This window comes from Limulus polyphemus, unplaced genomic scaffold, assembly GCF_000517525.1.
Source record: "Limulus polyphemus unplaced genomic scaffold, Limulus_polyphemus-2.1.2 Scaffold60, whole genome shotgun sequence".
Taxonomy (NCBI): Eukaryota; Metazoa; Arthropoda; class Merostomata; order Xiphosura; family Limulidae; genus Limulus; species Limulus polyphemus.
In genome coordinates, this window is record NW_013665670.1 from 551,043 (window position 1) to 573,623 (window position 22,581).

At 31.5% G+C, this 22,581-nt stretch overlaps 1 long non-coding RNA gene across 3 annotated transcripts in view; it reads left to right on the top strand.

Annotated features, from left to right (window-relative positions):
- The first annotated feature begins 287 nt into the window (after positions 1-287).
- LOC111087122 overlaps positions 288-22,581 on the top strand; it is a 28,700-nt gene continuing 6,406 nt past the window's right edge. The window contains exons 1-4 of one of the 3 annotated variants that reach the window (XR_002611837.1): positions 288-580; positions 3,562-3,795; positions 11,214-11,435; positions 11,804-12,077. This is a non-coding gene — a long non-coding RNA (uncharacterized LOC111087122). Of the gene's footprint in view, positions 581-3,561; positions 3,796-11,213; positions 11,564-11,803; positions 12,078-22,581 lie in introns of those variants that run through there. The other 2 variants (XR_002611836.1, XR_002611835.1) reach the window with 2 other exon arrangements.

Sequence of the window (22,581 nt, forward strand, 5' to 3'; positions counted from 1 at the left end):
TGTTGTACGCCTTTATGCTAATTATGTTTGCTTGCGTTTTTCACGAATTTCTTTAATAAATATTTATATGTTCCTTTGTAATTCACGTTAATTTCTTTTTTTAACTTGAAAATTTTTTTGCAATTTTTTCGAGTTTTGAATTAAACGTTTGCTGGTACGTTTTTTTTTTCTTCGCATTTTTGTGGCACCGTTGCCAAAATTTGGACCATATTGGCAATATTACGATTAGATGCTCTCGTTTCACCCACAGAAAAGTCTAGGTATTGGATTTTAGATCCCCTCTGTCGCTGTGAAAGAACATAAGACCAGTAATGGCTGTTGGGTAGATGAGAAGATATACCACTAAAACTTCAAGAATGTCGAATCATAAACTTCAAAGTATAGCCCCTCACCTCCATCAGGACTAGCTAAACCTCAGAAGACTTCATACTGAAATTTGAAAATGAAATAACTGTCAAGTTTTATGTTTGATTCGTTGAAACTTTAAAAAGTATTTTGTCGGTGCAAAAAATTATATAGTTAATTTCTAAATTCTAGGACCATAGGTGTACGGAGACATTTTGCAGCTTATATAACTAATGTAAATGTGTATATGCAGTAATATGCATAATGTTTAAAATAATTAAATCTAATAATATAGCTAAAGTTCACTGGAAAATTGAAATGATTGATATCACATTCTCAATTTCTCAGTAAACTTTCACTATATTATTATTAGATTTAAAATTTATACAAGTAATGATTTATTTAAAGAGAGAATTAATTCTTTTGACATGCTATCAATATGTATATATAATTATATTCATCCTTAAAAATTATTAGTTTGACTATTATAGTACCAAAACACTGCCTTACTGGCTTGAGTAATTTATATCTACCACTGTGCCATGATCCTTTTATTCAGTCATGCTATGGGGTTCTGTTCTATACTAAACATGTGATCCAAATTATGGTAACCCAAACAGTCATTTATCATCTATTTGTCCAACTTATCAGTTGATCCAAGTCAGACTGTAGTACCTCATCAACCTCAGTATATCTGTAAATACCCAGAAATGTCATCAGCAAACTTTCATAACTATCCCCTATCAGTATCAGTATTATTAAACTAAATAAGTGAAGTTAAAAGACCTAGTCTAGACCTGTAAAGCATGATAGTGAAAGTAAAAGGACAGTCTGACGGGTAATCAATAATAATCTTAAACTGTAGATATTTTTCAATAATTTTTTGTTAACTAACAAATTAAGGGTCGTGAATGTTTACCCTCACTGAAGTTTGAGATACGTAGGTTATTAAAATATATTTAAAGGTGTCTTATCAAAGAAATCAAAAAGATTATGAACACCCCTTCTTTTAAGTATTCTACATGTTTTATGATTGTTTCAGGGTTGTGAAAGAATTTTAAAATAAACTGTATGTGTATAACTACTGCATTACTGTACTATTTCTTCTCATAGGCTACTTTTATCTGACCATAACTCTTATAGTTATAGAGCATCTATAGTCCCAAAGCAAATTTTTGTCAGAAACAGGAATCAAACCACATATGAATCCTTAGATTCACAGTATGGAGTGCACTAACTGCTGCACCTATACCTTGGTGGTGGGTGTTGTGTACTAACTGCCTTCCTTGTAATCTGTTGAAGGTTAAAATAGGAACAGCTATACTCAGAAATCTCTAGTGTAGTTTTGGTAGGTAAACCTAAAATGGTTTGAAAAAGTATAGAAATTCTTTACTTGTGGTACAACCAGACATCAAAAAGGTATAGGAGATGAAACACCTCTCTTTGAATATATCCATATTTACAGAAACAACAAATTCAAAGAGATTCGTTGCATCTTTTCAACTCCTTTGAGACCCCCAGTTGAAACTTCCCACATTACTAAGACTGTATATTTTGTTTCTTACACTAGCTTTAACATAGAGTGGTTTAAAAATTTAATAATTAAATAACTAAGAAAGTATAACCATACAATTTTTAACATCTTGTAGCTCAACTCAAACTGCTGAGAGCCACTAATGGTACACATGTAGAAGTCTACTAACTTGTCAATAAAAATTATTTGAGTTGGGCTACAAGATGTTGAGAACTGCATGGTTATATTTCCATAGTTAGTTATTAAATTTTAAAACAGAAAAGATAATTTTTACCCTCCTGTATTTGTTGCTATATTGTATGACTATAGCTTTTTAACAGAACCGTCTTACTTAATATTGATTGGTTAAGGAGCAGCTTGTTTTTTGCTTCAAAACCTAACAACGTTTTCCAAAACCATCATTGGGGTTGCAAATGACATTTGAGAAAACCTGTACTAAGTAGTCTTTCCCAACTCTGGATGATGTGATTTTCTTGCTAATTTTCTGTATAACACATTGTCTGAACCCTTTTGAAAATTGACATACTTCAAGTCCTTACACTTTTATCATCCATATGATAAGTAAAATACTAAAAAAAAGGTTAACATATCAGTAAGGCAAGATTTCCCTATATTGATTTCATGTGAGCCCTCTTTTATAATACCACATTTCACTAAATGGTTTCCAAAGTTTCATTTCCAGGCTAATTTTTCCTACGACAGAAGTAAGCCTAACTATAGCCTATAACATCCAGGACCATTCCATTTAAAAAATAAGAATATATATAAAGCATTAACAATTTGCCAATCCTCACTTTCTATTTTCTGTTGACCCACAAAGGATTAAAGAAAGAAGCTAATATATCTGTTTTTTATCTTTTATTTTAATATCTGAATCTTCATATTTACAATGAGAGGATTAATATATATACATGTTTCAGGTCAACCTCAGAGAACTTGGTAAAATGCTCAGGGTCATAAATATCGCTAATATCTTCTTATAGAAAATAATAGTGTTTGGGGCTTTGTATATACTTTAGGCTGACACATTTGTATATTTCTATATGGATACTAAGTGTTGTTTACTGGTAATTTGATTTATAGGTCCTGCTTTTATTTTCCTAAACTTAAAATGTCATTTTCTTTAGCCCAGAGTGTGATCAATAGGTTTTCATTTGCCTGAAAGCTTAAATAAACAACAGACCCAAGCCTGAATTTTAGGTTTCCATTTTGTGTGGTGTTATATTCTAACTCCATCTAGGAATAAAATATTGTGTAGATATCATATACTGTATCTTTAAGCGTATTTAATTCACTGGTATCTGCATGTATCATTTTGAGATTTGCTACTGAATCTTGATCTTTCCTTTATTTTCCTCTCTATTTCTTATCTCTATAATTTAAAGTTAAGTAAAAAAATATATATATATATATATATATATAAGGCAAATCCAGAGCTTGAATTCTCAGCAAGAGCATGTAACATTATATATAGCTTTCACATTGTGTTTATTCTATATGGTGTAGCTACAGGTATCATTTATAGTATTCTAACAAGTCAATGTTTATAAATTCTGACTAAGTATAAGTACTTAAAATTATTTATGTATATCTTCTAGAAGTTGGATTGTTGAAGGCTGGAAATATTTCAGAATTTAGTGTTATAGACAGTTCTGATATTGTTTTTATTTTACAAATTACAGGAAACTACTAGAAGTACTAAGCATCTTTGACTTTTTGGAGTATAACACAATAAAAAGTGAACACCTAGAAACAGTTAATACCAGAAGGATTAAGTACTTTGGACATATGGGTACATGCATCTCAAAGCAACATGCTTAGAAAGATTAACCTGGAAGTTATGATACTAGAAGGTGTTCCTTTGAAAGGCAGAAGGTTCAGTGAAGGGACATGAAAAATCTTCTGTTGTGACTAAGGTAAGGTATCTGTGAGATCACTATCAGGTATAATGACAACATTAATCAAAAGTGCCATGATAGATATTTACTGATAAAATATACATCATACCTACATCTAAGTTTGTGATTGTAAAACAGTGTAGCCAATTTATTATGAATAAATATATGTATATATATTAATATATATATATATATATGTGCATACACACACACACACTATCAAATGATTATTGCAAAGAGTGATTTCTTTGTAAAAACAAATGCCTGTTATCAAAGCTTCTTTTTTTAAGCATTGATGACTAAAATAATTTTCTGTACATATGCAACACCAAACATACACATCTTAAATCTAGCTTTTCATGTCAGGTGCTAAGATAAAATAGAAAGTCTTTTAACACAACACAATATTAGCATATGGACAACAAGGAGCCATTTGGTCCTTCAAGGCTGTCTTTTGTACACTTGCTCTTGAAAAAAGTAAGAATTTAAACCTGCCCTTTAGTTTTCAGGAAATTATCAATACTCCTCTTAAACTCTACTACTGCCATTGGCAACTTGTTCCATAAGTCATTCATTGTATTTGGTAAAATAGAACCATTTTAACTAAAGCCTAGCTTATCTTTTCCAGATCTTTAAGTTATGTCCTCTTCTGTTAGTCACAGAATATGGTACAAGGGAATCAGAGGTCTTTATCATATAAATCATATAATTTCCCAAATAATCTTGTAAACTCTAGAAATATTGTAACTGTCAAATAACAATATTAGCACCAGGGTATGAAAAATTGAAGATTTTAATTATTAAACACAACACCTACCTCTACAAAATATAATCAGTCAATAATGATATTGATAAGGAAATAATCACAATTGTAATGAAATAATTCAATTTTCAAATACAAATGCCAATATTCACAAAATACTAAAAAAGTGATACCGTTATTATCAAAAATCACAAAATAATAATAGCAATAATAATGAAAAAGAATCAGGAGGAGAAAACCTAGTTCTCAAGGTTATTCACAATAACAATATTAGACACTTCTCAAAAGATATTGTTAAATCACAAGAATGAAATATCCTGCATGTCACATTTCATGACCTAACTCCTGTCTCATCAGTAACTTCAAGTTTTAAGCTTTTTGATTGCCATGCCAGATCATGAATTTATATGTCACATGACTAACTACATAACATTTGTTATACATAATCAGTATCTATCTGAGGAAACTCGGGTTGGTGTCTTAATATAAAAATCACATGTTTAATATTTAATATACTCTAGGAACTAGGTGAGCTGGCAAATAAAAATATAGTATAACCAAACCATAGATGGTAAAATACATAAGCAATACAAATTCATAATTAAATATAAAATGGAAATTGCTACCTCATGAGCTCATATCTTACTATTTCTCAAGTGAAAATGAGTTAAAAAGATCTTAATTTAGCCTTGCAAGATAACCCTTTCATCTTGAGTTAAAAAGATCTTAATTTAGCCTTGCAAGATAACCCTTTCATCTTGAGTTAAAAAGATCTTAATTTAGCCTTGCAAGATAACCCTTTCATCTTGAGTTAAAAAGATCTTAATTTAGCCTTGTAAGATAACCCTTTCATCTTGGAATAGTATTCTTGTGAACACTTTTCAAGAAGTTGACATCTTTTTTTAGATAAAGAGACCAAAACTGTACACAATAATCCAAATGAAGCTTAACTAGTGATTTATGTAAATAAATATATTATTTATATAATTATCTTTTTTGACTTATAATCAGTATCTCTACAAATTCACCCTAAAGTTCTATTATCTTTACAACTAGCAAGAGATAACTGCTTTGATGAATTAAATGACTTATCCACCACAATGTTAATATCCCTTTTCAGCTATGTTATTGAGTGGGCTCCTGTATATGTTAAACATGTGATCCAACTCATGATAACCTAACTGCATAATCTAGCACTTTGTGATGATCTAGTTGTGTTGATGTAACAACTAGGACATCTACAATAGCCATTATTAGCTCAAGTAATCCCAGGTACTGTTTATTAACACAGACTAGCTACAGAAGAAAATTCATAAATACTAGACAAGTGACAAATCTAATCAGGCATCAGTAGGTTGCCACCTACATGTTATTGCCTGTATAAGTTGTACTAATAGAAAACTACAAACAAAAACCCTTTAGCTTTTTTAGCTTAGCAGTGAAGTGAGGTATTTATATATTGCCTCAGCATACATCATATCATGTTTGCAATAATTAACTTTACATTACAAACTAATCAGCGATAAACATCTTGTACATCCAGTATCGTGTGACTGTTAAGTTACATCTTACACTGTTGTTTAAGCTTAAACAAGATGACTGCACGTAATTATTGGTAGAAGTTAGTTGTCATGAAATAAATATGTACTGATATGAAAAATATATGTCATTGACATGTAATGATTATATGCCAATAAATAATGCTCACTTAATTCCTCAAACTTGTAATAATTAGAGGTCATTTTGCAATTTTTTTCCACTTACCAATTGAACCAAGGAATTCTATAATATCTTCCTATCCACAATACAGTTAGAAATACCCAAGAGTTTAATGTCATCAGCAAGTTTCACTAACTTACTGATTGTGTTCTTATCAGTATCATTAATGTAAATAAGTAAAAACAAAAGCCCAAACACTAAACTCTGAGGCACTCTACTAGTAACACAGAGTCAAGTATGACCGGACTCAATTAATAGCAATTATTTGATTTCTCTCATTCAACCACCCTACAATCCGATTAATAGTCTTTTTTCCTAACCACTATTGATGCAATTTTCTTACCTAATCATTTGTGTCAACCTGCAACAATATGTCAAAACCAATTAGGTAATATTCACTTTTCCCTAAATCTTTCCCACACTTCTACTCTTGTAATGATATCCTCATTAATGGTTACAATAAATTTAAAGTGGCATCCTCCATGGTTAGCTCTCTGATCATTTGGTATAGAAAAGCCTACTGAATTACATCAAAAAACAGTTTCCATCACAATATGACAACATAAAATCACTATCAATATGTCTATAATCAAAGTTTCCTATAACTAATGCATCAGTATTGTTATTAGTAGCACTTTTGGTTTCATTATATAATTTTTCTTTGACCTCATCTGTCTGATCAGATGGCTTTTAACAATTGCCAATTAAAAATTTCTAACCTTAAAACTTGATTGTAATCCATATAGATTTAACTTCTTGACTACCATTTTTCATGTCTTCAATTCAAAAAGGCTGAATTTATCTCTTATTATAAAGAGCCACTTCTCTTTTAAAAAATCTAATCACTATCAAATAACTTGTATCCTAGAATTTAAAAATAATTCCTATTGTCAATATTCTCCAAATTGAAATCTAACTAAGTTTCAGTATTTTCAGTTATATCAAAGTTTTTCATTTCAACTTCAGCCCTGAACTCATCTGTTTTGTTCCAAATATTCTGAACATTAAAATGGTAGCCCCTCAGCTTATATTTGATCCTCCTGTTTTTGTCTCTGAATCTGCTAGGCTTATCTTAAAAATGTTATTTAACTTGTGTTCTAAATCTTTTATTTCAAAATCATTATTGCTCTAGCTATCCTATCAGTTTGTTTACTCCCACTTTTCGAAGCCCCTCACCAATATGCAAGTTAAGTTTAAACTATCTTTCATAAGTATATTTCCCAAACATCCTACTACCTAATGTATTAAAGTGGAGACTTCCTTTATCACATAATTCAATAATTCACCCTTACCATAAACTATTCCACAGGTACTTCCAGCTGCTCTAAACATATTATCCCTAATAATATTTTATTTACGACTTGCAACATTCTAGGTATTTTGTACTTGTATCCAGCCTAAGGAAGCACTCCTGGAAAGGCAACACATCTATTTCTGTCCCTAAATAACTGAACCATTACAGATTTTTAGCAAAAAATACAAAATAACTATTAAAACAAATATCCACTTTGCCAACTACAGCCTATGCCAATAAGGCCTGAATTTCTCAGATCAGTTGATTTCAAAGGTTCTTGGAAAGGAGTCAAAAGAGCAATTTATTTCATAACATTCCAAGCCAGATGTATTTCTTTAAATGAAATAAACTTTCTAAAGTAATATTTAATAGAAAATCACATAGTTGATTGCCTTTGGTATTCTTATACATATTTGTTTCAAAAAGTGGACTATTTAATGTTGCTTTGGACTTTGTAAAGCAAATATCTAGAATTGAAGGTCTACCTAGTAATTTATTATTTGAGGTCACTGGGACAAAAATTTTGGTATATTGAAAATAACCTAAAGCCATCAGTGTAAACTGAAGTGACTGAACTGTGTAATGAGGAACATTTTATTGTCCCAAGTAGTGACCCTGTAAGGATGCATTAACTGCAAGAGAAAATAACCTAGGGATAACAAAGGTCAATACATTTCCTTGCATGCCCGTCTTTGAGAAGAGTTAAAATTTTATCCCATCCTTTAATTTTCAAAAATTGATTCATTCTTAAACTTGTAAAATGACAACCACCAGTCAGCAGATGGCAACTCTTTACATAAACCAACCATCCTGTTTTAAAATTCAAATTATTGTTACGTCTCCGTTTGTTAATTAACTTTCCGTAACTTCGTTCCGACGAAACTTTAGCGACACAAATCCTTTCTAATAAAACTGGTTTATTCTTTCCGAATACAACTACACGATACACTTATTTTCAACAATCGCGCCAAAACAGCGAACGTTAACTTCAACAATACGTCTCTCTCTGACTGCAGTTCAATTACTCACTATCTACACACACATTACATTATTCCGTCACGTTGTGAGCATCTTATTTATATACCAGAAAAACATATATCTAGTAAATGCTAGGGCATTCACGAAGGAACAAGATACTTCTAGAAAATAGGTGGCGTCACACTAGTCACGTAACCTCGATGACGCAACATTATCATAATTTGTGTCTCACCTGAATTTTTTCAAACCTTACATTGTGTCTTCCGATCCTGTTGTCTTCAGAATACAGCATAAAGAAGTCAGAAACCTTTATTAATTTATACCACACAAAATATTGTAAAATTCAATAAGATTACCTATTACCCTTTTTTTTTCTCTTTCTCAAAATATAGGTAAGCGATATTAATATATGCCTATAAGGCAATTTTTCATCTCTGGAATCATCTTAGTAATCTTCCTCTGAACTCCTTCCAATAGGATAGTAGAGTTCAAAAGACTCAAAACTCGAGGAATTTCAAATAGTGGACTATTCTTCTTCAGCAGTAAAAAGGGTTAAAGAGTGTGGGATAATAAATATGAAAGGGTGAACACATCACATGAGGAGGAAGTATTAGTGAAGGTAGTTGTGGAAGTTGACCAATCCCAATTAAAGAAATGTATCATTAGACAACAGCTATTGATGAGTATGATGAGTAGAGTTGGGTGGTTAGTGGAATTTGCTAGTTGATTAATCACTGAGATCATTAATCAGTTACATTCAACTAATTGATTATTCTCGCATGGATCTGCAAAAAAGATTACATGGCTGCTTCTCTAAGAAAAGATAAGTTATTGGAAAAAAGATAACTCAACAAAGAACAAGTAAATAAGAATGTTTTAAAAAAAGGTTTTTATTTAACTTTTATATTTTTATTATATTTTTTACAGTTTGGTCTCTGGAAGATGCTTTTGTTCTTTTAAATAAACTATTCTTTCTCTATGTATTAGAGAATAGTTATTACTGTTGTTATGTATAAGTACATAATTATTTTCTCCTTCATCATTAGAGTTGGACAATTAAATCAATCACTTATGAGCTTCTATTACATTGATTATTGTAACATAAAATAATTAAGTGAAAGGACTGTTAAATCTATTAATTATTAGGAACAATAAAACATTAAATAAAAACAAATTTTCATTACCAGAAAAAACAATTTTCATAGAAAATTAAAATATCAAGTTTTGATGTTTGTAGACTTTTGCTATTCTTCATTGACTTAAGATATACCATTTACTTCAGTATGTATGGCAGCATCCAGTTTGTGTGTTGTGTTTCACTATGAAGCAGCTAAGCACACATCTTCTAAGAACAACAAAATTTCTGGAAAGAGTAACCAAAATGGTTATTGTTGAATGCTCAAAATCGCTACTTAAAGATATTAATAAATCACTTAAAAGCAAGTTTTGATGGGAATGGTTAAGTAAAAAGAATTATTTTACAAGTTGAATTTAATAAATATGCATAGTCCTTTCTGAACATATCCAAAATATCAATCTCTTTCTGTTCACACTAGATATATTACACGTAAAGACCACATATAGACACAGCACCTCTTCAAAGGGCTTATTGCTATTATTACATTTTAATATCAGAACTTTTTGGGAGTAAAATAGAAGCTGAATGAATTCTTAGACTTAAAAGATTTTAAATCTCTTTTTATGGTGCATAAACCAGTTACTGAAGTTTGAATTCATACTTTAATTTAGTTCATGTGAATGTTACTAAAGTGAATATAACTAAAATCATGAATATAAGATTATTGCATAGCTGTAAGATAGTTTTCATTAAAGAATCATTTTCTTTTGTGATAGAATTAGTATTTTTAATAGTTAAATCAGAATCTTTAAAAAATGTTGGTTAAGTGTCAGCAAAATGCATTTTATGGTCTTAAAGTAGGTTAAATCAGTGGAAGCATATTTACAGCCTTTAGTAATATTACTAATAATACATTGTAAGTATGATCAGAAGCATTAACCCATTGACTGTGACTACTCTAAATGTGCATGGAATTTTTCCAAGTCATACACCATATGTGACACACTCGCATTCAACTGCTGGAGGTAGACCATATCCTTTATGGCGAATCAGCAGTCAATGGGTTGATATTTAAATACTATCAAAGTTCATTTCTGATACTTCTAAAACTCAACTGAAAGTTTCTGTTTTTAAGCCTTAAGAGAGTTTAGTAAAGTGCACTGTAGTCTACATGTTATTAGTAATTGTAATATTGTTAATAGTTAAAATAGGTTCTTGAAGTTAAGATAAATTACAAGTTGATAATCAAAGATATACACATTAGTAAAGTTAAGTTTAAAACCTTAAAAATTTATGGAATTAGTATATGTTTCAGCAGCTACAGAGGAAGGATCTAATAGATATAGTAGTCGATAACAGCGTAATATATCTATGAGTAAAAACTTGGATATTCAATTATTGTTAAACATCATATTATGTAAATATTTATAAATTGATGAATAATTTTAGTTTCTGTTTACAAAATCATAAACAAACAATTGCAGACCAAGTTTCCCATAGTCAACACTGTATTTTATTCTACAACATTCATAGAGGATGTTTCAAAAGTTGGTTGCCATTGTAACAATGAGTAAATTAATATTGCTTTCCTTGTTTCTTTGCAGGTTTTCTAGATAATGCCACTGGACACTGACGAACATGTGAAAGTGATTTTGGATTCATTGTCTTCATCAGGACCTCATTTGTATAAGTTTTGGATTTATCCCACTCACTGGAGTTCTCATGCTTGCTGTAAAAAAACAAAATGGAGATGGAAAATTAGACAGTTGGTTGTTGACATGATATAGTCATTACCAGCTTTTTGATTGCTGTACTTACTTCACAAAGTATGTTCCAAGAGAATTTCTTGATATTGAATGTCTAAAACTTAATTATTAGTATTGATAACTCGTGTAAATAATTCATTGTTATATGTACTATTCATAAGAAGGATATTAAAGTACAGCTAAACTCATAGAAAGTGACATTATGTTATCATCTTAGCTGTGTTGGATTAATAAACATTCATGTTAAGTTTATTAAGTTATTGAATGATGAAAATCTGTATTGTAATCATGTAGGCCAATAATATTGTGAGCAGTGAACCACAAGTCTTGCAATTTGAAAACGTTTATTTTTGGACATACAGGCTGATTAATGGTACAAAAATGGGCAATGTTAGCCTTGTTTTGTATTGTATTAATTTTAATTGCAGACATTTTGAAGGACATTCTGTAAATGTGTATAGACATTCAGCCTGTGGAGACCTACCTTTTGAACAGGGATACCCTGTAGTACTAAATACACCTTTCTTGGAACAAGCTACCAACAGGCCCCATTTTATGAAGTTATAATATAGCCCTGCACAGAAGTTCTTATCAAGGTTAAATAATTTATTTATCATAACCATTAAGGGGACAGTGAGATTCAAGTTAATCAGTTAATGAATGTATTTATCAGTATATTTTACATGTGAATGCAATTTTTCAAAATATGACCTCTGAATGCATTGATGCAGGATCAATTCTAAAGATTCTATGCCACAGTAATTAGTTCAAAGAGAAATGATTGTGCTCCATAGATAAAGATGAATTGAGAACTCATTTCAATACATCAAATATCCAAGAAAACATTACATTAAAATGTAGAAAATGCTACATATCTGAGGCAGCATGTTAAAAAGCTTATAAAGATTATCAACTTCTGGATTTGTTTGAAATATTTATATTGTCAGACTGTTTTATTACCTTAAAAATATTTTTGCACATGAAACTACTCTGATACCTCATATTGTTATTTATGACTTATGCTCAAATCATAACAAATTACTATTTGCTTCTCCTCATGGGGAAATAAAAGCATGTTACAAAATTACTTTTTTCTTTTAATAGTAATAGTGTATTTAATCATAGAAAGGATTAAAAGTTAACATTTGATGATATTGTTTGAGAATGTAGTGGTTGGGGCACACAGATATAGCAAGAAAGCTAAATTTCAGAGAATAGACATTTTTCTAGCTTTCTTCCATTTCTTTATGACACAAATCAATGTCATTTACTCACTAGGCCCCTCCTCCTTCCCCTTCCAAATTGAAATTCCTTGTGTGATAACAAATAAAATTTTAACCTAGTAGTCACCCACTTGTATGTGAATGCTACTTGAATTCATATTTTCACACCTACATGTGTGATCTAATATAGTTTTTTCACATAAAATTCCTGCCAATATTTATCATAAAATTCCTCTTTAGTGCTTGGAAAGCAAGGATTTCAATGAGTTTTCAGAATCCAGATGTATTAGTAATCCTTACGATAATTTGTAATCATGCCAAATGTAAATATTTTAAGCATTACAACTAATAGCATCAGCTGTTCCAGCTGTACTGCATATTATATATCACATCCACTGAGAGCTGTGTTTTTTGGCCAAACATTAGTAAGTTTGGTGAATAACCTGTTTGCTTTTGCTCTGTTGCAAAATATATCAAGATATATGGTAGTTGCTCGTTCAGTGTTATTGGTATTGAATAACTTTGCAAGAATACACTTGATTGTCTGAATCATTCATTTTGAGAAACCATTGTGGGTGATATGGGGAAATGCATGTTTTACCAAACCCATCACCTTATATAACTTAACAAGTAACTGCATTTTTTTACATAATCTGATTATAACTTACTAAAACAAAATTTCTGACGTGTTTGTATACTATGAGATCATTATTAACCTGGAGTTAAAAAAACTTAGATTCTGGGGTATAACTTGACTGTCTGGAAACTGGGATAATTCAGAGTGTCATTTGGCCGAAAGCATACCCACATGTTGATGAACCATTCCCAACAGAACAGTAAATTTAATCAAATGTCTCGTGCTTCATAGAGTACATAAGACTGCTCGTAAAGTTTATACTGTGGAGATCAAAAGCATATGTCATTTATTTGTTTATCATTACAGTTTGTTTAGTATGGGACCCAATTAGCTAATAAAGCTCCCCTCCACTATAGACATTTTGGTTCTAAAACATAATATGTATTATTCTTTGCTTACATTATCATAAATATACATATTTTAAACAACAAACAATATGTATAATGCCTCATTACATTTAGATATACTCTAATCTACATTTACATTTCTATCTAGTATTTCTGGTCATGAATATTGCTCTGAATAGGTGATGACCACCTTGGCACAAGTCCCATGTTTGGAGAGCCTTATTAAAAGGCCAAAAATGCACACCAAAAGTCTTGATCTAAAATTGACATAAATGTTATATACTCAAATAAAATAACACTATAAATCAGTTTTCAAAAGGTGGTCAAATCATAAAGGAGGTGCCTTTTCTTGCAGTTCAAATGTAGCATCACAGAATCTCAACCAATCTAAATGTGAATGTTTTATCTATCTATAAACATTTTTCAATAATCTTTAAAATATATAAATATATATATATACAGTAGTTGCTGTGTGCGACCCATTCAAATCAAATAGATATGAATAAGTCTTGAAATAATTTTTATCATTACGTTTTTTTTCAGTATTTTTTGTGAAGTTCTTCTTTTGGTATATCATCAAAAATGTATTCAGACAAAAATTTATCAAATATACAGTGAATATGTAAAAATGACCTTTCTTTTTCTGTTATACACTTTTAAAAAATTGAATTTGTGGCTATATTCTGTTCATTGTTTTCTGCCATTGTTTTGAATCTTTTCCCTGGGTATAAATGGGTCTGTTTATCATAGTGCAACTCATTCAACTAATATTAAACTGACAATTGCACAGAGAGATAAGCCAGTGAAATGTTATTACTCCAAAGTATGCAAATTTGAGGAAGCTTTCGAGAAATACTATAAAGTACATACATCCACAGAGGGCCTTGTTCCAGTGTTGTCATGCATAAGTTTATATAAATATTTGAGGATACAGGTTGCACTTGGGATAGAAAGACCACATACAAGCAGACCACCAAGATGTACTAAAACTATTGCTGAGGTGGGTCATGCTGTAGCAGAAGAAGCCAGTACAAGTGCACATGCATACAGAAGTGCATGTTATGTCACATGATGTCTGGATTTGCCAATTTCAACTGTTTGTAAGGCTTTTCACTTAACTTTGTGAATATTTCCTTACAAGCTGCATCATTTAAAAGCACTGAAGGAGGCAGGCTTAACTCAACACGTTGATTTTTGAGTTGCAGTTTGCAATTTTTACAACCAATGAACTTCTCATGCTGCAGCAACTAAATTTAATAGATGCTATGGTTTTCATGGAGGATTTTGCTCCTCTACATATAAATAACAAGGTAAAAACATATCTTGCAGGAACACTTTCAGCACCGGATCAAAGAATCAAATACCAGCTGATTTTTTATTGTGGAGGTGGCTGAAGTCACATGTGTTGTAGTAGGACCTCAAGGATGCAATTGTCTAGAAAGTGACCAGTGTATCAGAAGAGATACATGTTGCTGCTCCAGTGTCCATTGGATGCAATGCATTCTGAATGCCAGAGGACCACATTTTGAACAGTTGTTGTGGTTTATCAAACATTAGGTATGTGGTATACCAGGTAGCAACATATAACAACTGTGGGACTTGCATCTGTATTATACCATTAATGCCACTGTGTCATTTCACCTTCCTGAACTGTGAAACTTTCTTTATAATCACCCTGCACTGAATGACTTAATTTTAGTATAGCCGCCTGAGAAATTAACATACTTACTGGTATTTAGTTATATGTTCTCTCAGTTTCTCATATCTGCGTTTTTAGTATTAGATAAGTATAATTGTGACATTTGTTAGAGGTGTGACTGCTATTAGTTTTAAAAATGTTTTAAACATACAGTTTTAATAGTGAATTAGTATCTGATGAAATTACATTGAATACTATTTACAAACACTTATTTTCTCAATAAACGGATAGATAGTAGTTTTGACTTTCTTACGTTTAGAAAGAACTTTCATTGTTGCGTACAAGCTGCTCCTGAAAGTTCTAGTTTTAGATATTAAGGGTAGATTTAGAATCCTGTTTTCCCAGCTGTATTAAAGATTTTTGCCATTAGGTTTCCATGAATCTCTTTGAGTGACTAAAGACTTTAGTAAAATAGTTGTAGTAATTACTGATAATTTTAGAGTTTTGTTTTAAAATAAACAATACATTGTCCTGATGTTTCTAAAGAATATGTCATAAAGTCTAAAGTATAATTTTAAAATCAACTGAATTTGATTATTTGTTTCCTGTCTCTTTTGTTTTCAGAGCAATATAAATCTAGTCATTTGTTTTCACTTTACTTACAAAATAAAATCACTGATACATATGCAAGTATGTTATTAATCTGAATATTATTACTCCTTGAGAGCACAGTTACTACACTTCCAACTTATCTAAACTTAGCTTGTTGTCTGGAGAAGGAAAACCATAAATTTCTAACATAAAGCTTTGCATTTTGTTTTACAGTCTTCATATTTTGTATAGTGCACTGCCTTGCACTGTATTTAAGCGTCTTGAAATTAAGCTTTAGGATAACTAGGCTAAGGTAGACTGACCAAAATAAAATCATAAACAGTGATGAAGAATATATTTATTTGATATAAGTAACTGCTTAATGCCATTTGATTTTCATGAAATTGAATTTCTGTCAGATTATTTGATCATGTTACTTTAGCAGAATTATATAATAATTCTTACTGTAATAATAATAGTGAAATTGGCCCTTTAAATCAAAACATATTATCAAAATAATTGTTGATCTGCAAGAAGACTTTTACACTAATTCTTTTGCTTTAACCATTAATCAATCTCTTTGTCCTTTTTTAAATATGATCCACCAATTAATTGTTTTGTAGGTGTGCATTAAAAGTATTTTATGTTGTCAAATAATGTTTAAGTGTTTTTTGATAATATTGGTAATTTTATAGTTATTACGAAATGTTGCATAATATTTAAGAAAACAGTTACTTGCGAGTTTAGATTGCATATATCATAAAGTGTAATTGTGTTTTTAGTGCAATTCATGCTTTACATTAAAACTTTTCTTTTTATGAATGCTGAAATATATTTGATAATTATGTTGTATACTTATTTTTTTAATTTAAAAGAAAATACAGTATATCAAGATAAACACTGGAACTCAATTTTGTAAAATGTAACTTTAGCCTTAACAAAATAATTCCTTTTGTGGGACTCTTTATATCATACAGAAACATTCAGATGAACTACATTTAACTGAGCTGGTGTAAAACCCACTACATCTTTAACTAGTTTTTCTTCTTTTGGCATTTTTCACTTTATAAATGAGTTTGAAAAGGCTGAGAGAAAAAGGAAATTTTCATTATTAACTGAAAAAGCCTTCCTTTCCTTAACATCTAAGTTCTGCTACCTCAAATTAGCCAGCTGAAGCTTTTGTTAATGTTACATATATATATATACCAAGATTTGATTATATCCATTCTTCCTTTCATCATAGGTTCAGCATGGCCAGGTGGTTAGGGCACTTGACTCGCAATCTGAGGGTTGCGGGTTTGAATCCCCATCACACCAAACATGCTCGCCCTTTCAGCCATGGGGGCATTATAATGTGATGGTCAATCCCACTATTCGTTGGTAAAAGAGTAGTCCCAAGAGTTGGTGGTGGGTGGTGATGATGATCTGCCTTCCCTCTAGTCTTACACTGCTAAATTACGAACTGCTAGTGCAGATAGCCCTCGTGTAGCTTTGCGCAAAATTCAAAACAAACAAACCTTTCATCATTAATGATATTTTCCAACTGCCATCAGATGCAAATAGTACCAACCCTTGGAACACCTAAGAATTTTAACAAGCTAATTATGGAACAGACATTAGTTTTAATAATAAGTGAAAATGAAGAACACAAAATGCAGCATTAATAAGTTGTCTTCAATAGATGGAGTTATCCTATAAATTCAGACTTCATATCTAGTTTTTCAAATGTTTGGTTCAATAATCAAAACAGCTTAGAGCTCCTGAAGACCACATTAGTAGGTAATTAGCATTATGTGTTGTTATCAACATGTAAGTAAATAAAGGACATTCATAAAAATGGTTCATAACATTTGACTTAAAATTGCATATAGAATCTGCAATATTGGTATTTCTTATTCACAGAAGAAGACAAGAAATACTTTGAAACCATATTATACAAGTAACAGTCAGTAATAATCCTAACAAAGGTGGCTGTATACACTGAAGGTGTAACCATGATGTCATTCCTAGGAAATGAGTGCCAGTGTTAGCTTAAGGAATTTGAACATCATCTTCAATGTAATCAACCAGTAACCCAGTTTGGTTGGGAATATTCTTCCTACTTGACCTCTAATGTGAACAGACTGCTGATAGGCTTAAACTGTAACTTAAAGTAGTATTTAAGAAATGCACTCTACTCTTATTGAAACTTTAAAAACCTAAAACAAAATGGTGGGAAAAATTCTGTGACATTAATTAATTAATTCTTGTAACGTATGAATCCAAAGACATAAAACAGATGACTCATAATATGAAATAGATACCTGGTATATAACATTTTAAATAAAATCTCTAAAGAAGAGAAAGAACCATATTACATTTTTACAACCAGTATGTGCCTTAATTTCAGTGACTTCACTGACAAAAAAAAATATTAATAATTAAATTTATTCAATAGCTGGGCAGAAAGTTAATGCTAGTAAATTGCTAGTTAATTTTGCGGTTTTTCTAATAATTAAACTTAGAAGTCATTAGAAAAAATTGCTAGAACACATTTCAAAAGGAAGGTAGAATCTAAATATATTTGTGATACATATATTTCAGTCATTTATACGGTAAAATTCTGACTACAGAAGGTTAATATAATTATGAATACAAGATTCTTTAACTTGCTGATGCCATGCCAGTTTTGTGACCCACCATGTGAACTGCATGGCATACAGAAGATAAGTATCAGGAAATGGAGATAGTGAGAGAGCTACAACTCACTTGGTTTGTTTGCCAAGACAATTAGTACAAGGGCCAGCCAGCTAGACTTTCATCATCTGGTCTCTGCAGTGTAGTTTTCCTGGCAGTGTCATTAGAAATACTGTTCCCAAATGGATGCTCATTGGAGGTAACAAAATAGAAATCTAGTAACCTGCAGATATTTTTTTTCCACTTCCTTTTAATATTTCCATGATTAACACAAATGCTAGACCTCTTGGCTTCTTATTATTTGCCAACTTTTAGTATTTAAATCATAACTTGTAATAATAAAACATTTTTTTAAATATTGGGTGTCTATCAGCAGTGGGGTACTGTAAATTTTGTCAGTCCAGACACTTGTGGACTATCCACACAAATCAAACATATTTTAAACGTTGTGAAATGGTTAAAAACTGAACATTACATACGATTAAAATGAGTTTGGTATTCCAAAATATTTGGAAAGAAAACATGACTCAGAAGATTTATACATAGAAATAGGATGTATACATATTTAGTAAAATTTAATTATGATACGGTTACTGTTAATTTTACAGAGGAAACATGTTAGTGTGAAAAAAATAACTAGTAACAATTTACTAGTGCCTTCGAAGTATATGTTTGAGGAAAAAGTTCAAATCTTACAGATTATGCGATACTTCTTAATATTTTTATAGACAGTGGAGTAAACTAAGATATTTCTTTCTATGTTACATTTTCTTTGTTTTTCATCAGTGTCTCCTGTTTGAAAGGTTTTCTGATTATGTAGTATGGATTGAACAGTTTCATTTGATGCTGATTTCATAGTTGCATATAGTTGAATTCTGGCAGAGTAAAGGATCACTTAATGTAAATGATTTAACTTGAAACTGACTTTTATGCTCACTAAGGTTCACATCCATGCTTTCCCACAAGACTTATTATTACCTACTTGTATGAACTATGGTGTCTGTAACTTTATTGGTTAATGATTTTATAGTTTGGAATCGGTACTTGGATGCTCAGACCACTACTAATCATACAAGAAAGAAACGCTCAATTAAAACATGTGACTTAGCAACCATCAAATGTGAACAATGAACATCTTTGTTGAAAATCACTGATTTTCATTTAGGAAGCTATAGTGAGAAGTATTAGAGCAAGTCTCAAGAAGTGTGCTAAAAAATACATTTTTAACAAGTCAGTATAGTAAGAATCATGCCTACTTTGAGTTGCATTGTTTGAAATCTCATTAGAGACATTTCTAATCACCTTATTTATTTTTTTAAGTTTGATCAGATTTTACTCTGATATATGGTTATTAGTTCTACATATCACATATTATGAAAATTTTTCTTCATTTTTTTTGTTACAAAGAAAGAATATTTGCTCATATATTTTAAAATGATTTCTTGCTACATGTATAACATCTAATTTTATCTTAAAGTTTATAAGTAGCATTTTATCACATGCTCCCTTTGCGGTTCAGATACACTTGGTAAGATTCGTAGGCTGGTTATTTGTGAGGTTCAATTGTTGTGGTACAGTGGATGCCAAGTTATTGGAATCCTTGATATTTTTCTTATTACCTTAACTGAATATTGTTACATTATGGCATTGCTCGTTAGGTTGTAGAAAATTCCAGGCCTCAGTTGAGCAAGATGTATATATAGGTGACCAAGTGAGAGCAAGTTAACTGAAGTAAAAGTTCAGTCACAAAAAAGTTAAAAAATGGGAAGTCAGCCTGAAGCTAGCTGGCTTGTGAGTGATTAGCCATAATGGGCGATATTTTAATAGAGATAAGTAGAATAATTTGTCTTGACAAAGTGTGTTCTAAAGTAATTGAAATCGTCTGTGTGGACTTTGATGAAAAGGAGATAATTATTTGAAGTTCGGGATACAACTGTGGTAACCCACGAGGTAGCATAAGTTAATTATTCACTGATACTATTGTAATAGTAGAGAAAAATTGTTGGTCTTGTCAATTGGATTTTAAAGTAATTGAATCAGCCAAAGTCGACTTTTGACGAGAAAATATAATTATTTAGAGCTTTAGATACAATTGTGATATCGTGGAGGGTAAAGAATTTTGTACATATGTTTGACTTGTTTTGAACATATTATTTTAAAACAAGTGGATTGTGTGCTGTCAGTTTATCGTAAAAGATCCTAACCCACTTATACACTTAAAACCCTGACATATGGTGAGACAGCCAGGATTATACAGTGGTAAACGGTGGTGAAAGAAGACATGAACAACAGTGGGAAAAAGTGTATTGGTAGCGAACATAGAGATTATAATCATGCTTGTCAACTGATTTTGATAAATGGACAGAACGAGGTGAATATTTTGGGTTAAAAGACAGTGAACTATGAGAGTTTGTTAAACACCAAGAACTAGAGATAGAAGAGCATAGGCAGAGAAGAGAGGGTGAAAGACTAAAAGTCTTATAGGAGAGAGAAGACTGGAAATAGAGAGAGAGAGAGAGAAAATAAAAGCACAAAGAGAAAAAGGAGAGACTGGAAATAGAGAGATAATAAGAGCATAAGTTGAGCTCACCAAGCTCACCCAACAGAAAGAGTAAGGACTCAAGAATGACGATGGGGTCAGGGCCAGCTGACCCAAGTTGCACAAATTGATGAATAGAAAGATGACATGGATGCTTTCCTGGAGAGATATGAAAGATTTGCCCAAAGTCAGAACTGTGACAAAGATGACTGGGCAGTTTGTCTCAGCCCACGTCTCACAGGAAAAGGCCTACAAGTACATGCAGGCATGACGTCAAAAGATGTCATGGACTATGACAAATTAAAAGTGGCCTTGTTGAAACGATATAAACTTAAGGAAGAAGGTTTTCATCAAAAGTTCAGAGAAGTCAAACCTTACACTGGAGAAACTGTATTTCAGTTTGTGGCATGTCTACACCAATACTTCACAAGATGAACTAACATAGCCAAGTGTGAAAATAGTTTTGAAGGGCTGGAATATATATTAGTACATGAACAGTTCATGAGCACATATTCAACTGACATATCACTGTTCTCAAGGAGAGAGCACCAAAAGACGTGGATGAGATGATCAAGCTGTCAGAACAGTATATAGAAGCTCATAGAGGGAATATAACTGGCAAGTACAAGGATATTCAGATAAAGTTGAAACCAGTGGTGGTTGATCAGAAGCAGGAGTCTACCAAAGGTGACAGGAGATTAACAGACAAATGGGAAGTGATGCTATATTTCTTATAAAATATGGTATATTGCAAAGGAGTGCAATTCCACTACCAACAATCAACAGCAGAAATATCAACATAAAGCAGCTGGAGCTACTTACAAAGATAGTGCTGGTAAGAAACAAGAAAAGTTTGACTTACCATGGGTGCTGCTGTCAGAAGAAACAAAATCAAGAAAACACATCACATTCATCACAAAAAGGAAGTTCCATTTCTATGATTGATCAGTGCATGACTAATGGTTGGCTCAAATTAGTAAATGGATCAAAAGTGCCAGTAGTGAAAGAGCATGTTACAAAAATCGAGTAGTGCCAACAAATCACAACATGCCAGTAGGTGAAGGCTATGTCAGGGACAAGAAAGTGAAAGTCCTATGAGACAATGGGTGCAGTAGTGCAGCAATGAGAACCAGTCTAGTATCTGATAGCCAGATGACAGGCAAGATGTGCCTGTGTGTGCTAATTGATAGGAGAGTGAGAAAGTTTTCCATAGCAAAAATAAAGGTGAATACTCTATATTATGAAGGTGACCATTATACGACTTGGTTATTGGAAACATACCAAGTAGTAGGAATTTAGAGGAACTAGAGAGAAAAAAAGACTGATGTGGCATCTGCAGTCACTACTAGAGTTCCAGAAAAGAATAACAAGCAAGACATTAAGCCCCTGTCAGTATCCAAAAGTGGCATCCTGAATATAAGTCCATGGGAGGAAAAGAAAGACCCATTACTGCAAAAACTTTGGGACAGTGTCCAAGAGAAAGTGGAGCAAAAGACAAATTGGAAAGAGACTTACAAAACAGAGGACCAGAAAGGAATATTGAACAAGACCTAC